At 43.6% G+C, this 14,303-nt stretch overlaps 1 pseudogene; it reads left to right on the plus strand.

Moving 5' to 3' along the window:
* The first annotated feature begins 6,004 nt into the window (after positions 1-6,004).
* Positions 6,005-14,303, plus strand: part of LOC116461076 (acyl-protein thioesterase 1-like) — a 15,891-nt pseudogene continuing 7,592 nt past the window's right edge.

Consider the following 14,303-nt stretch of genomic DNA (forward strand, 5'->3'; position numbering starts at 1 on the left):
TCAGGTATTTCCTTATAGAAATGTAAGAAAAGACAAATGCAGGTGATTTTATTCAAAGTGAATTTTTGTCTATTGAGCTCCTACTGTGTATCATGCACTATTCTAGGAACTGAGGATGTGAGAGTAAATAGGACAAAATAAAAATGAACTGGGTTCTAATCTAAAAAGAGCTTTTATTTTAGGGGGAGAAGAATATAGATAAATAATAATAACAATGTGTCATTCATATATTATATAGAGAGATATATGTCAACATGTCTATGTATACACACACACATGATTATATTTGAAAAGCAAGGTTAGGGACTTGGAGAGTGATGGTGGTGTTTAATTTTCTATATGAAAGTCTCAGGCTCAGAAAATTTGACCAGAGACCTAAAATAAATTAGATAATGAGCCATTTCTGTATTTGAGATGAGAGCGTTTGAGACAGAGTAAAGAACATCTCACTTCTGCTGCTCTGACATTAAACCAAAGATGTGAATTTCTGTGATATCTCAACTGAATTAGCTTGCTTGGCTGCTGCAGAGATTAATGCACCATGTAAAATCTTTAGGGTCTCAGTGGTCTGCAGATTGTCAAGACAGCCTCTCCAATGTGTAAGAAAACTTTTTGCACCTAGAAACAAGTATCTCTGCAAATGAGGCACAACTCTTTTTAACCCCTTTATATTTTGGAGACAAATATGCCATATTTGAGAATGCTGCTTCAACACATGCACAGGGTAACTCAGAAAGCTGCCCATCTTTACTGAAACTCAAAGCAAAAGGCAGCTCTGCAGAGGTGCAGCTGGAGGGAAGGCAGCTCTGCAGTAGGTGTCACAGGATGGTGCTTGAGCATCTGCAGCAGGCCACTGTGCTGTATGGAGTCTCCAGCAAGCTCAAGGGATATCTTCAGTGCAGAATTCCAGGGATGTGAAAAAATATATATGTTTTAGTCAATTATCTACTGAAAATAGCTCCTGGCTTGCCACTGCACTCTTGTAGAGATTGAACAACTGATCATGGGATACCAAGTAACAAGACCTGAGATATTTCTTATGAACTGTTATAAAATCTACTGGGAAATAGCATGGTATGCACAGGTGCTGTATATAAGCAAGATACACTGGTCTATAGGCTATCAAGCTGAAGCAGATGTGGTAGGCATGAAAGGGTTGCATGTGGAGGTGACTCAGACCTCCATGGCACCTACTTCCATGCATTGAGACCCCCCTCTCAACCCACAACTAAGGCAGTCTCATTGGTATTTCTTATGAACAGCTAACCAATGAAGGAAAAAGTGTACCTATATACAGATGTTATTACCAGTATTAATGTAGGCTGGTAACTATTTGGCCCCCCAAAAAAAAAAAAAAAAACTGGAGAAGAGAAAGTCTTCCAAATGGCAGAAATTTGGAAAGAATAACTGTTTTTGTTTACATCATCTAAAGGTATGCACCTGCATGTATTTATTGCTGATGGCCATAAGTTTGGAACTGGAAAGACCTTGACATAAACAAGAGATTCAGCAATGAATCTGCAATGAGGTGCATGGCTGACCAGCTGGAATGAGCAGAACATGAGAATGTTTGTTTCCCATATGAATGCTCTTATGAGTATGAGGGGCTACCAATAATAGAACAAATAAAGAACTGAGCTGTAAATATTAGACTTTTTTTCACAGTTTCCTCAGTGTTTGCTTAATAGGTTCATGGGAGACAATGTGGCCATGTTAAGAGTAAGGAGGTTTTCCATGAGTTCAAGAACATGGACTTTCCTTTACCAATACTGGCTACTGACCCAAATGAGCACCAAGATTGCCAAAAATGGCCAATGCTTAAACCCTGGAAAAGTGAGCTACCTTGACTAGACCAGTTAGATTACTGGTGAGATTCTAGTAATATTCTTTCTCTTTTTTCCTGGAGGTGGTAGAGAATTTTTCTTACTGGAATTAACACATATTTGAATACTGATTTTTCTCTATTATGCTTTTCCTAGCATCAACTTACTGCATTTGCTGAGTTCTTATTCTCTGTCCTGATACTTTACATATCGTTGCCACTGATGACAGAGCTCATTTTGCAGAAAAAGAAGTACTGCAGTAAGCTCCAGCCTACAAGATTTATTGGTCTTGTGATTGCCCACATCACCCAGAGCATAATCTTAAAAGAATCAGTTATTTTGTCAACTGTGAGACCATATTCTAAGAGGCTAGGTTTATATTATACAAGATGTGGTGTATACTCTGGACCAGGAGCCAATATATTGTCTCATGGCTGGAACACATGGTTCCACGCATCAAGAATCATTTCACACAGTTTATTGAGCTTCCTTTGTAGAGCAGTGGATGAAAAACCACAATCTCCAGAAATGCTACTTTTTGGGCTCTTGCCCCACTCATTTCTGTTGCAATTCCAGTGTCCTAGAAAGCCTCTGAAACATGACTCTTGATTGTCTACTTTAACCCTAACAGTGTTACTTTATGTAAAATTTTGATTGCAGAATATGTGGATGTAGAAAAAAAAAGTCCTCATAGGTGTTAGAAACGATGCTGCATGGGTTTGTTTTTATGAATGTTTTTATAAGTGGTAACAACAATTTTTCTTAACCATACACACAACAAAAATGTGTCATACGTTGAAAAGAAATAGCAATGATCAAATATTAGTTCTAGTATTAGCTCTTTCCTCGTCTTTTGATGATTATCTAATTTGCCAATCTAAATGTAAACATAAAACATTATATAATAAATTTGATTTTTGATCTAGACTATTAGATAATCTAGAAACTAGTTTGGTTCTTTTATTCATTAATTTTAAAAAACCCAGGAGATTCACAACCTTTTTGAACTGTGTATTAAATAGGATAAATAGGTTATGAAGAATTTCATAAGGCTGCTGTATTGAGTTAAAAATGCATCTGAATTTTATACTGTATAATGAGTAAAAAGCTGCAAAAATGTTTCTTTCTCATTATTTTGTCTTTTTTTTTTTTTCTTTTTTGAGATGGATCCTTGCTCTGTCACCAGGCTGGAGTCCAGTGGCACAATCTCCGCTCACTGCTACCTTCGCCTCCCGGGTTCAAGCTATTCCCTTGCCTCAGCCTCCTGAGTAGCTGGGATTACAGGCGTGCACCACCACGCCCAGCTGGGTGGATCACGAGGTCAGGAGATCGAGACCATCCTGGCCTACATGGTGAAACCCCATCTCTACTAAAATACATTCTTGTTCTTATGCTATGAATCCCTCAACATTAAATATCATTCATTTCACAAAATAGTTATCTAGTTGTTAGAAACTAAGGTTAAATTAACTATTAATATTAGAAAATAATATAAGATTTTGATAAAATCAGCCTTTTATTCAGTGACTCTCTCTGTGTTGTATTTTACACCAGATAAGTAATGCAAAAATCCCTAAGTGATTCAAAGCAGAAATTTTTTACACTGAAACTCAAAACAACATTCTAGGCCAATGCTGTTTTCCACCTTCTTAATCATTCTACTTCTGCCTTGAATTCCTACCTGAAATATGCCTCTCAGTATCAGCCTAGAATTGTCAATATCTTTGCTATCTTCCCAAGGTCATTTCTTTGCCCAATCACAAAACTATGGAAAAAAAATATAAGAAACCTCTCGTAGAGTCAGCATTTCCATAGACCTTTTATTCAGAATATGCTGGATTCTACAAGACAAAGAATGGGAAGTAAAGCATTTAGGGGAGAGGAATATAAACAATTTAAAACAATATTCAGTTTGAAAACAGAGAACCAGACTTACAAGTAAGCAGCATCTTGTACTGAAATAGGACACCTTCTTCTCTTTGATTCTATTTTTCTAACTTCTTCCAAAAAATAATTTTTAAATGGGTTTGATTAGAAAACATAAAACACACTTTATTGAAATGTTTTTAATGATTTAAACACACCAGGAATCAAGGTGTTATCTGGGAATATAAATGATTTAACCTTGCATCATACATTAACTTAGATGGCAGGTGTTTCCAAAATCCAATTTCAGTAATTTTAGATATTTAGAAACTTTATCTGCATTCATTTAATCTTGGCAAGTTTGTGACTTCTGATTCTTCTTTGCCAAATGAGTTAATATCTTCTATATTCTACAACAAACATAAATTTTAGAGTCAAAAAATATGAATGCATAAAAGGGGTCTGTTTCAAATTTTTTCTCACTAGTAGCTTATCAGAAGGTTTTTATTAAGAGACCAGTGGGACACATAGGGAATATTGATGTTACATTTAAAGAGAAAGTTGACAAGTGATTGCTCTGGTGGGTTCAGATAATCTCTAAATTATCTAGTTTGATCTGGTGTACCTAAAAATACCCTGGCTGTAGAAAAACTGGTTAGATTTGCATGAGTGTAAGAATGTGAGGGTGTGTGTGTGTAGGTTTGTATAGTGAGAAAGTTGAAGATGAAAATCAAGGTCTGATGCAGAAGCACTAATGGAACAAAAATTCATTTAAAAGTAATCTACTTGTTCTACTATTAGTGAGGATGCATTCTGTCCATGCAAGCCGGTCTTCTGCTTTCTGAGGTTGCTGCTAGCCGTTTCGGCTTTTCTGACTCAGTTCTATCCAGTGATCCTCAGATATATTCCACTGCAGAAAATTGTAATTCATTAATTATTATTGTGTTTCCTGGACTCATCTACAAAAGATGAGTCCTAAGAGATTCATTTAAAAAAAATTTTAGATAAATAAAGAACATTATTTCTCTTTTGTAACATATTTGTGTCTATATCTTTATTTGCATCAGGGAATGACTCAAATATTAACCTACAAAGTTTACTATATTTCTCTTAAAGTTGGCTCATTTAGGGACTATGAGGTAATTCTATTCAATGAGAACTGAACTAGGCCTACCTACTAAGATTAGTCAGGACTATCAGAGAATTTCTTAAATAAATTCGCAATTAATCCTGAGATCATCATGAATTGCAAGTTTTACCCTAAAAAATTGTAACATAGTAAATTTTACTTTGTGTTTTAAAAGAAAGAGGAGCACAATGAAATTTTTTGTGATCTGTTGAAGTCCATAAAATTTATCAAAAAATTTTACATACAATGTAAATCTTTTGATAGCATTTAGTTTTTTTTTTTTTTTTTTTTGAGACGGAGTCTCGCTCTGTCGCCCAGGCTGGAGTGCAGTGGCGCAATCTCGGCTCACTGCAAGCTCTGCCTCCCGGGTTCACGCCATTCTCCTGCCTCAGCCTCTCCGAGTAGCTGGGACTACAGGTGCCCGCCACCACGCCCGGCTAATTTTTTTTTGTATTTTTAGTAGAGACGGGGTTTCACCGTGGTCTCGATCTCCTGACCTCGTGATCCGCCCGCCTCAGCCTCCCAAAGTGCTGGGATTACAAGCGTGAGCCACCGCGCCCAGCGATAGCATTTAGTTTTAATCACAATAAATTATAAATGCAACTGAGATCTAGAATCAATCTCTTTTCTCTCTTTAAAAAATCTGTATTTTCTTTATAAATGTAGTAACTTTTTTCAAACTGTACTCTATTATAGAACAAAATATTTGTCATCTGAAATGTTTCAAATTTTGTACTCTACTTATTACTTCAGTCTTACACTACATTAACATGTAAAATTTACAAGAATATTTATATCTAAAATATTTTCAAACTTGTATTTTTCTTGAAAATTTTGACATTTTTAAATTTTAACAAAAAGAACTCAGTAAAAACATTTTATATCTTTAATTTAGTCAGTGACACATAGCCACACAAATATAAATTTAACATTGATTAAAACAAGCAGTTTTGGGACCCTGGACGCGCGGGAGCGCGCGCCCAGTGGGGCCAGGGACTAGCCACTCACACGCCCTTGGGCCACTGCTGGGTGCCCGCTCTTCCTTATGCTTGCGCTGTGAGCTGAGCTAGTGTTTGTGCGGCAATAACATATCAGCCCCTCTTCCAGCCACCGAGCCCGCCTTCTGGAATGCCACCGCCGCGGTGATTTTCCTTCATGGATTGGGAGATACTGGGCACGGGTTGGCAGAAGCCTTTGCAGGTATCAGAAGTTCACATATCAAATATATCTACCCGCATGTGCCTGTTATGCCTGTTACATTAAATATGAACATGGCTATGCCTTCATGGTTTGATATTATTGGGCTTTCACCAGATTCATAGGAGGATGAATCTGGGATTAAACAGGCAGCAGAAAATATAAAAGCTTTGATTGACCAAGAAGTGAAGAATGGCATTCTTTCTAACAGAATTATTTTGGAAGAATTTTCTCAGGGAGGAGCTTTATGTTTATATACTGCCCTTACCACGCAGCAAAAACTGGTGGGTGTCACTGCACTCAGTTGCTAGCTTCCACTTCAGGCTTCATTTCCACAGGGTCCTATTGGTGGCACTAATAGAGATATTTCTATTCTCCAGCACCACAGGGATTGTGACCCCTTAGCCCCCCTGATGTTTGGTTCTCCGATGGTTGAAAAACTAAAAACATTGGTGAATCCAGCCAATGTGACCTTTAAAACCTATGAAGGTATTGTGCCCGGAATTAGTAGTTTCTTTGTCTCACTGACTTCAAGAACGAAGCTGTGGACTTTGGTGGTGAGTGTTACAGCTCATAAAGGCAGTGTGGACCCAAACAGTGAGCAGCAGCAAGATTTATTGCAAAGAGCAAAAGAACAGAGCTTCCACAGTGTGGAAGGGGACAAAAGTGGGTTGCCACTGCTGGCTTGGGCAGCCTGCTTTTATCCCCTTATCTGGCCCCACTCACATCCTGCTGACTGGTCCATTTTACAGAGAGCTGATTGGTCTGTTTTACAGAGAGCTGATTGGTCCGTTTTGACAGGGTGCTCATTGGTGTGTTTACGATGCCTGAGCTAGACACAAAAGTTCTCCAAGTCCCCACAGAGCACTGATTGGTGCATTTACAAACCTTGAGCTAGACACAGGGTGCTGATTGGTGTGTTGACAAACCTTATGTTAGAGACAGAGTGCTAATTGGTGTATTTACAATCCCTTAGCTAGACATAAAAATTCTCCAAGTCCCCACCAGACTCAGGAGCCCAGCTGGCTTCGCCTAATGGATCCTGCACTGGGGCCACAGGCAGACCTGCCTGCCAGCCCTGCGCCATGTGCCCACACTCCTCAGCCCTTGGGTGGTGGATGGGACCGGGCGCTGCAGAGCAGGGAGCGGCACCTGTCGGGGAGGCTCAGCCACACAGGAGCCCATGGCGGTGGGGAGGCTCAGGCATGGCTGGCTGCAGGTCCCAAGCCCTGCCCTGCAGGGAGGCAGCTGAGGCCCAGCAAGAATTCAAGTGCAGTGCTGGCAGGCTGGCACTGCTGAGGGACCTGGCACACCCTCCACAGCTGCTGGCCCAGGTGCTAAGCCCCTCACTGCCTGGCACTGGTGGTTCTGGCTGGCTGCTCCAAGCAGGGAGCCCACTGAGCCCACACCAACCCGGAACTCACGCTGGCCTGTGATCACTGCACGCAGCAGCCCCAGTTGCCACCCGCACCTCTCCCTCCACACCTCCCAGCAAGCAAAGGGAGTTGGCTCCGGCCTTGGCCAGCCCAGAGAGGGGCCCTCACAGTGCAGCAGTGGGCTGAAGGGCTCCTCAAATGCAGCCAGAGTGGACACCGTGGCCTGAGGAAGTGCCCAGAGTGAGTGAGGGCTGCTAGCACATTGTCACCTCTCAACCCCCCCTCTAAATAGGACACCCCAACTGCTGTTGGGAATTTGGCTGATGACCACTCTAGCCACTTCCTGCTGGATAGGGGAGATGAAGGGGGCCTGCAGTTCTAGTGTCCTCCAGAGGGGAGCTCTCTAGGTCAGTGAAAGCACCAGCGGGTCAGTCCAGGGGTCCTCGGTAGAAGTTGTTAGTTGAACTCATTTGGGCTTCCATTTATAAGACCATCTGTAGCTTGATGGCCTTGATTCTAGAGGAAACAAATTTGACAAGAAGGCTAAAAATACAGGTCCCAAAGGCGAGTAACAGCAAGATGGCTGCCACAGGACCTAGAAAGGGGAGAAGCCATGTTGCCCAACTCCAGAGGTTGGTATGAGTTTGAAAGGTGTTGTCTGATTTCAGAAGTCTTTTCCTGTAAACATCAGGCAGCATCTCATACGATCCCTGACTGGTGAGTGTAAAAACAACACTCTTCCCCTAAGAAGGTGCAGAGTCCTCCTTTCTCAGCAGTGAGGAGGTCTAGGCCTCAGTGGTTTTGGAGAGTCACTGTTGCCAAAGAGTCTATTTGGGATTGTAGAATAAGGATAGATTTCGTTATTTCTTGCAAACTGTCTGAGAGGCAGATATGGGTTGAATGTCCACATAAGTAGAATATGCCTTTGCTGGGTAGACAGAAATTTACCCTGGCTTTTAAAGGAATAGGGTACACTGTTTTTTCTTTACTACTTCCATCTCTCTTTCTTTCTCTTTGGCTTCTTCTTTGTCTCTTCCTCTCTTTTTGACTCTCTCTTTGACTTTCTCTGTCTGTCTCTCTTTCTCTCTGACTCCATCTTTGTCTCTCTCTTTCTTATTCCTTCTTTGACTTTCTGTCTCTCTTTCTCTCTCTGTCTCCTTTTCTTTGTCTCTCTGTTTCTTCCTCTCTCTGTCTTTGACTTTCTGTCTCTTTCCTTCTTACTAGTCTTTCCCTACCTTTGCCAGCCACTTATGCTGCTGTTCTCCCTTCTCCTTCCCCTTTTTGATGGCTCTGGCAGTGTAAGACTGCCACCTTCTTCAGTTTTTGTACTGCGTGCAGTAACTCCATGATTTCCTTGTGGTATTTAATGGAGGTTCCCAGAGGTTAGGAACTCCCTTTCTTTCCATATTGCAGCATGGGCATATAGGATTAGAAAAGCATACTTTCTATCTGTGTACACATTTAGTCTTTTTCCCTTTCCCAGTTCTAAGGCTCATGTAAATGCCACTAGTTCTGCTAACTGGGCACTGGTGCCTGGGGGAAGGGGCTTACTTTCAAGTATGTTTACCTCACTAAATATGGCATAACCTGCCCTTTGTATCCCATTCTCCACAAATGAACTTCCATTGGTATATAGGTTAAGGTCAGGATTGGCTAAGGGGACTTCTAAGAGTCATCTCAGGCAGCATAAGTTTGGACTGTAATTTGTTGGCACTCATGCTCGATTGGTTCCCCATCCTCTGGGAGAAAAGTGTCAGGGTTGAGAGCCACGTATGTGCATATTTGAAGCACCGGTCCCTCAAGGAGTAGTGCCTGGTATCTAAGTAGGTGGTTATCTGATAGTCATAAACTTCCTTTGGTACCTACTTTGCCATTTACCTCATGAGTAGTCCAGACAGTGAGATCCTTTCCTTGTATTATTTTGATAGCCTCTGACACTAAGATGGCCACTGCTGCAACTACCCTTAAACAGTGAGGCTAACCTTTTTCTACTACATCAATTTCCTTACTTAGGTATGCCACTGGTTGTGGGGTTGTCCCACGAGTCTGAATAAGGACTCCAAGAGCTATCCCAGCTCTCTCTGTGACATATAAAGAGAAGTTTTGTCCTGTGGGAAGGCTTAAAGCTGGAGCTTGTACAAGGACCTGCTTTAAGGTTTTGAAGTCTGTTTCTGCCTCTGGTTCCCATTCTACTAGATAAGTATTTGCCATCTGGGTTTTCTTGATTAGAGTGTAGAGGGCTGGCTATCTCGCTGTATCTGGGGATTCATAGTCAGCAAAAGCCAGTAATTCCAAGGAACCCCCACAACAGTTTAAATGTTTTAGGGTGAGAATAAGCCAGTATAGGCTGTATTTGTTCCTTGCTGAGGGCCCTGGTCCCTCTGGCTAAGATTAGGCCTAGATATTTGACCTACTGTAGGCAAAGCTGGGCCTTCGACCTAGACACCTTGTACCCTTGATTAGCTGGAAAGTTCAAGAGATCTAAAGTAGCCTGCTGGCACAAGGCTTCTGAACTGGTAGCCAAAAGTAAATCATCCACATATTGAAGGACCAGAGTGCCTGGACTTGAGAAGCGGCCTAGATCTTGGGCCAGTGTTTGACCAAACAAATGAGGGTTATCCCTAAACCATTGGGGCAAGACTGTCCAAGAAAGTTGGGACATGTGGTCTGTGGGATCCTCAAAGGTGAGGAGAAACTGGGAGTCAGAGTGCAGGGGAATACAGAAGAAGGCATCCTTGAGGTCCAGAACCATGAACCATTCTGCTTCCTCGGGTATTTGAGAGAGCAGGGTATAGGGATTGGGTACAACTCTAAGATCTTGCACTAGTCTCCACTAACCATTCCGTTTTTGTACTCCTAGAATTGGGGTGTTGCAGGGACTACTGCATCTCCTTACTAAACCTTGAGCTTTTAAATGTTTAACAATATTCTGTAATCCTTTATGAGCTTCAAGCCTTAAGGGATATTGCTTTGATAAGGAAAAGTGGTGGGATCTTTTAACCTGATTTGGACTGGGTGGGCATTTTTTGTCCTTCCAAATTGTCCTTCCAATGCCCAGACTTCAGGGTTGATTCCCTCCTCAAGTAGGGGACAACAAATGGGTAACTTGTTCCCCATATTCATGTAGATAATAGTTTCAGCTTTGGCTAATATATCCCTCCCTAATTAGGGTGTGGGACTTTCAGGCATAATAAGAAAGGCATGTGAAAAGAAAAAGTCTCCCAATTACAACTGAGGAGGTGGGAGAAATACCTGGTTACAGACTGTCCCAGGATTCCTTGGATGGTAACGGACCTTGAGGACAGTCATCCAGGACAGGAGATTAATACTGAGAAGGTCGCACCAGTGTCCAGGAGGAAATCAATTTCCTGGCCCTCAATGGTTAAACATACCTGGGGCTCAGTGAGAGTGATGACATGAGCTGGCACTTGCCCCAGGCACCCTCAGTCCTGTTGTTGGATCATCTGGTTGGGGGCTTCTGACCCAGAGAATCTTCATCCTCTGGGGCAGTGCACCTTCCAGTGATTGCCTCAGCATAGTGGACATGGATGAGGGGGAAGCTTGTTTCTCATTGGACAATCTTTTTTAAAGTGTCCTAGTAAACTACACTGATAACAAGCCCTACCGGGTGATTGGCCTGCTCCATTTTCTGTCCTATCTGAACCACCAAGGTTTGTCTGTCTGAGGGCCATGACTAAGGCTGTGGCCTTTCTCTGATCTCGCTTTTCCTTTTGGGCCTGTTCCTCTTGGTCCCTATTATAGAACACCAAGGTCGCCAGGATTAATAATGCCTCCAATTTTTGTTCAGGGCCCAGGTCTTGCTTTTGGAGCTTTCTCCTGATATCTGCAGCTGATTTGGTAATAAACTTATCTTTTAGAATAAATTGACCCTCGAGTGGTTCGGGTGACAGGGGAGTATATTTTCTTAAGACCTCCCTGGCCGGGCGCGGTGGCTCACGCTTGTAATCCCAGCACTTTGGGAGGCCGAGGCGGGCGGATCACGAGGTCAGGAGATCGAGACCGCGGTGAAACCTCGTCTCTACTAAAAATACAAAAAATTAGCCGGGCGTGGTGGCGGGCACCTGTAGTCCCAGCTACTCGGAGAGGCTGAGGCAGGAGAATGGCGTGAACCTGGGAGGCGGAGCTTGCAGTGAGCCGAGATCGGGCCACTGCACTCCAGCCTGGGCAACAGAGCGAGACTCCGTCTCAAAAAAAAAAAAAAAAAAAAAAAAAAACCTCCCATAGCCACTCAAGGAAGGTAGAAGGATTTTCTTTCTTTCCTTGAGTTATGGTGGACATCATTGAATAATTCATGGGCTTCTTTCTAATTCTCTTTAGTCCTTCTAGAACACAGGTCAACAGATATTTATGACTCCAGTCCCCATGATCTGAGTCAAGGTCCCAGTGGGGATCCATACTGGGGATGGCTTGCTGACCCATAGGGAATTTGTCCCTTTCTTCAGCTGTCATTCTATCATTTACTTGACTAAGATACCAGGTATCTCCAAACTCTCAGGCTGCAGCTAAAGCCACATTCTTTTCATTAAAAGCCAGGGTTTGATCTAACAGTAGCATGACATCTCTCCAAGTGAGGTTGAAGGTTTGCCCTAGACCCTGTAGGACATCTAGGTACCTATCAGGATCATCTGAAAACTTCTCCAGGTCTGCCTTGATCTGCTTTAAGTCAGAGAGGGAGAAGGGGACATAAACAATAGCCTGGGGGGGTTTGTGGTCCTTTGGAGATTTCTTTGCTTATTTCCTTCTGGGAAGGAGAGATTAAAGGAGGATTATCATTAATAGGAAGGGGAGATATAGGGAGGCTATGATATGGGGGTAAGCTGAGAGGTCCTCCTGTGCGATGTAAATTGTAAGCTTTGCATAGTTGTGTATTCTCCCTCAATGAAAAGAAAGCTTGGACATAAGGTATTTCACTCCATTTGCCTTCCCTCTTACAGAAAAGGTCAAGCTTCAGGATAGTATTGTAATTTGTACTTCCCTCAGGTGGCCATTTTTCCCATCAGAGAGAGAATATTGGGGCCAAGCCATAGTGCAGAAAAAAATGAGCCACCTCTTTTTCTGGGTTTGTGTGTCAAATTGGTCCCAATGGCTTAGGATGCATTTCAAGGGTGAGCCTGTTGATGCCTGAATGTTTCCCATCTGAAAGACGAAACTGCCCACAGTTTTGGTTTGTTTTGTTTCTCCCCCAGCCCAAGAACCTGCAATGGTCCCTGGACCCTGCTGATCAGAATAGTTGTGCTCACTGATGCAGCAGCAGAAACAACCGCTGCCCAAGAACCCACAACAGTCCCTGGACCCTGCTGATCAGAACAGTTGCGCTCACCGACACAGCAGCAGAAACACTAGTTTTCCTTCCAGACCACATGGAGGACTGAGGAAGGTCAGATTTAGTGGCATTTGCTGATGCATTCTCGAAAACCTGCACCCTTGCCTGTCCTCCTAGACCATAAGGAGGACCGAGAAAAATTGGATTTAGTGGCCCTTACTGACGCATTCTCGAAAACCTGTTAGAGTCCTAAGCATTCTCCTGTTAGTATTGGGACTTTACCCCTGTCCTATAAAGATGTTATGCCCAAAAAATGAAGTGAAGGGCCATACCCTGAAGGAGGGAAGGGATCTCCAGGGTTGGAAGAGTGACACCTTTTGTCCTAATTTATATGAATAGGAAGGATACAATTTCTGAGGCTCCCTATATCCTACCTTCAGGAATAGCTTTTGTTAGGCCTGTTAGTCTGAGGAGGGATCCTAAAATTCCAGGTAGTCCCCACTATGACGGGGCTTTGGGCAAAACATGTCTTTCTGGTTGGTAAGCCCAGGTGCCTAAAGAAGGTAACAGAGTTTTTTTTCTTTTTTATGAATTTTTTTTTTGCACACAAAACAACAAACATTTTCTAAAAATACATACAAACAAAAAGATGCATATCAAACATATTAGGAAGGTTGCACATGGGAAGTCGGGGATAGAAATGGGGAGTGGGAACTAAAATAAATGAGAGAGGGACTTTATATGGATCAGTGATAATATCTCAATCCTCTATTTGACAAAGAAGAAGGAGAAGGAAGAGGAAGAAAAAGAAACTGGGATAAAGGATCAGAAAGGGAGGAAAATAGAAAAAATTAGAGTATGACTCCAGGGTAGACCTGTTTTGTTGTCACTGGGTTGGTTGGTTGGTTTCTCTGTTGTATTTTTCATGTTTTGCCATGTTGGCCAGGCTGGTCTCGAACTCCCAGCCCGAAGTGATCAACCCTCCTCAGCCCCCCAGAGTACCAGGACCACAGGCGTGAGCCACCACGTCCAGCCCCCACATTGCTTCTGCCCTCCGTGGTAGACCTCCCAGACAGGGCGGTCGGGCAGAGGCACTCCCCACATCCCAGACGGGGTGGCCGGGCAGAGGCGCTCCTCACTTCCCAGATGGGGCTACTGGGTAGACGTGTTGCTCATTTCTTCCCAGATGGGGCAGCCGGGCAGAGACGCTCCACACTTCCTCCCAGACGGGGTGGCTGGGCAGAGGCGCTCCTCACTTCCCAGATGATGGGTGGCCGGGCAGAGGCGCTCCTCACTTCCCAGATGATGGGTGGCGGGGCAGAGGCGCACCTCACTTCCCAGACGATGGGTGGCCGGGCAGAGGGGCTCCTCACTTCCCAGACGGGGCGGCCGGCAGAGGGGCTCCTCACTTCCCAGACGGGGCGGTCGGGCAGAGGCGCTCCTCACTTCCCAGATGGGGCGGCCGGGCAGAGGCGCTCCTCACTTCTTCCCGGACGGGGCGGCCGGGCAGAGGCGCTCCTCACTTCTTCCTGGACGGGGCGGCCAGGCAGGGGCGCTCCTCACTTCCCAGATGGGGTGGGAGGGCAGAGGCACTCCTCAGTTCCCAGACGGGGCAGCCGGGCAGAGGC

The sequence above is a fragment of the Hylobates moloch genome, unplaced genomic scaffold (assembly GCF_009828535.3).
Source record: "Hylobates moloch isolate HMO894 unplaced genomic scaffold, HMol_V3 SCAFFOLD_21, whole genome shotgun sequence".
In the NCBI taxonomy this organism is placed as follows: Eukaryota; Metazoa; Chordata; class Mammalia; order Primates; family Hylobatidae; genus Hylobates; species Hylobates moloch.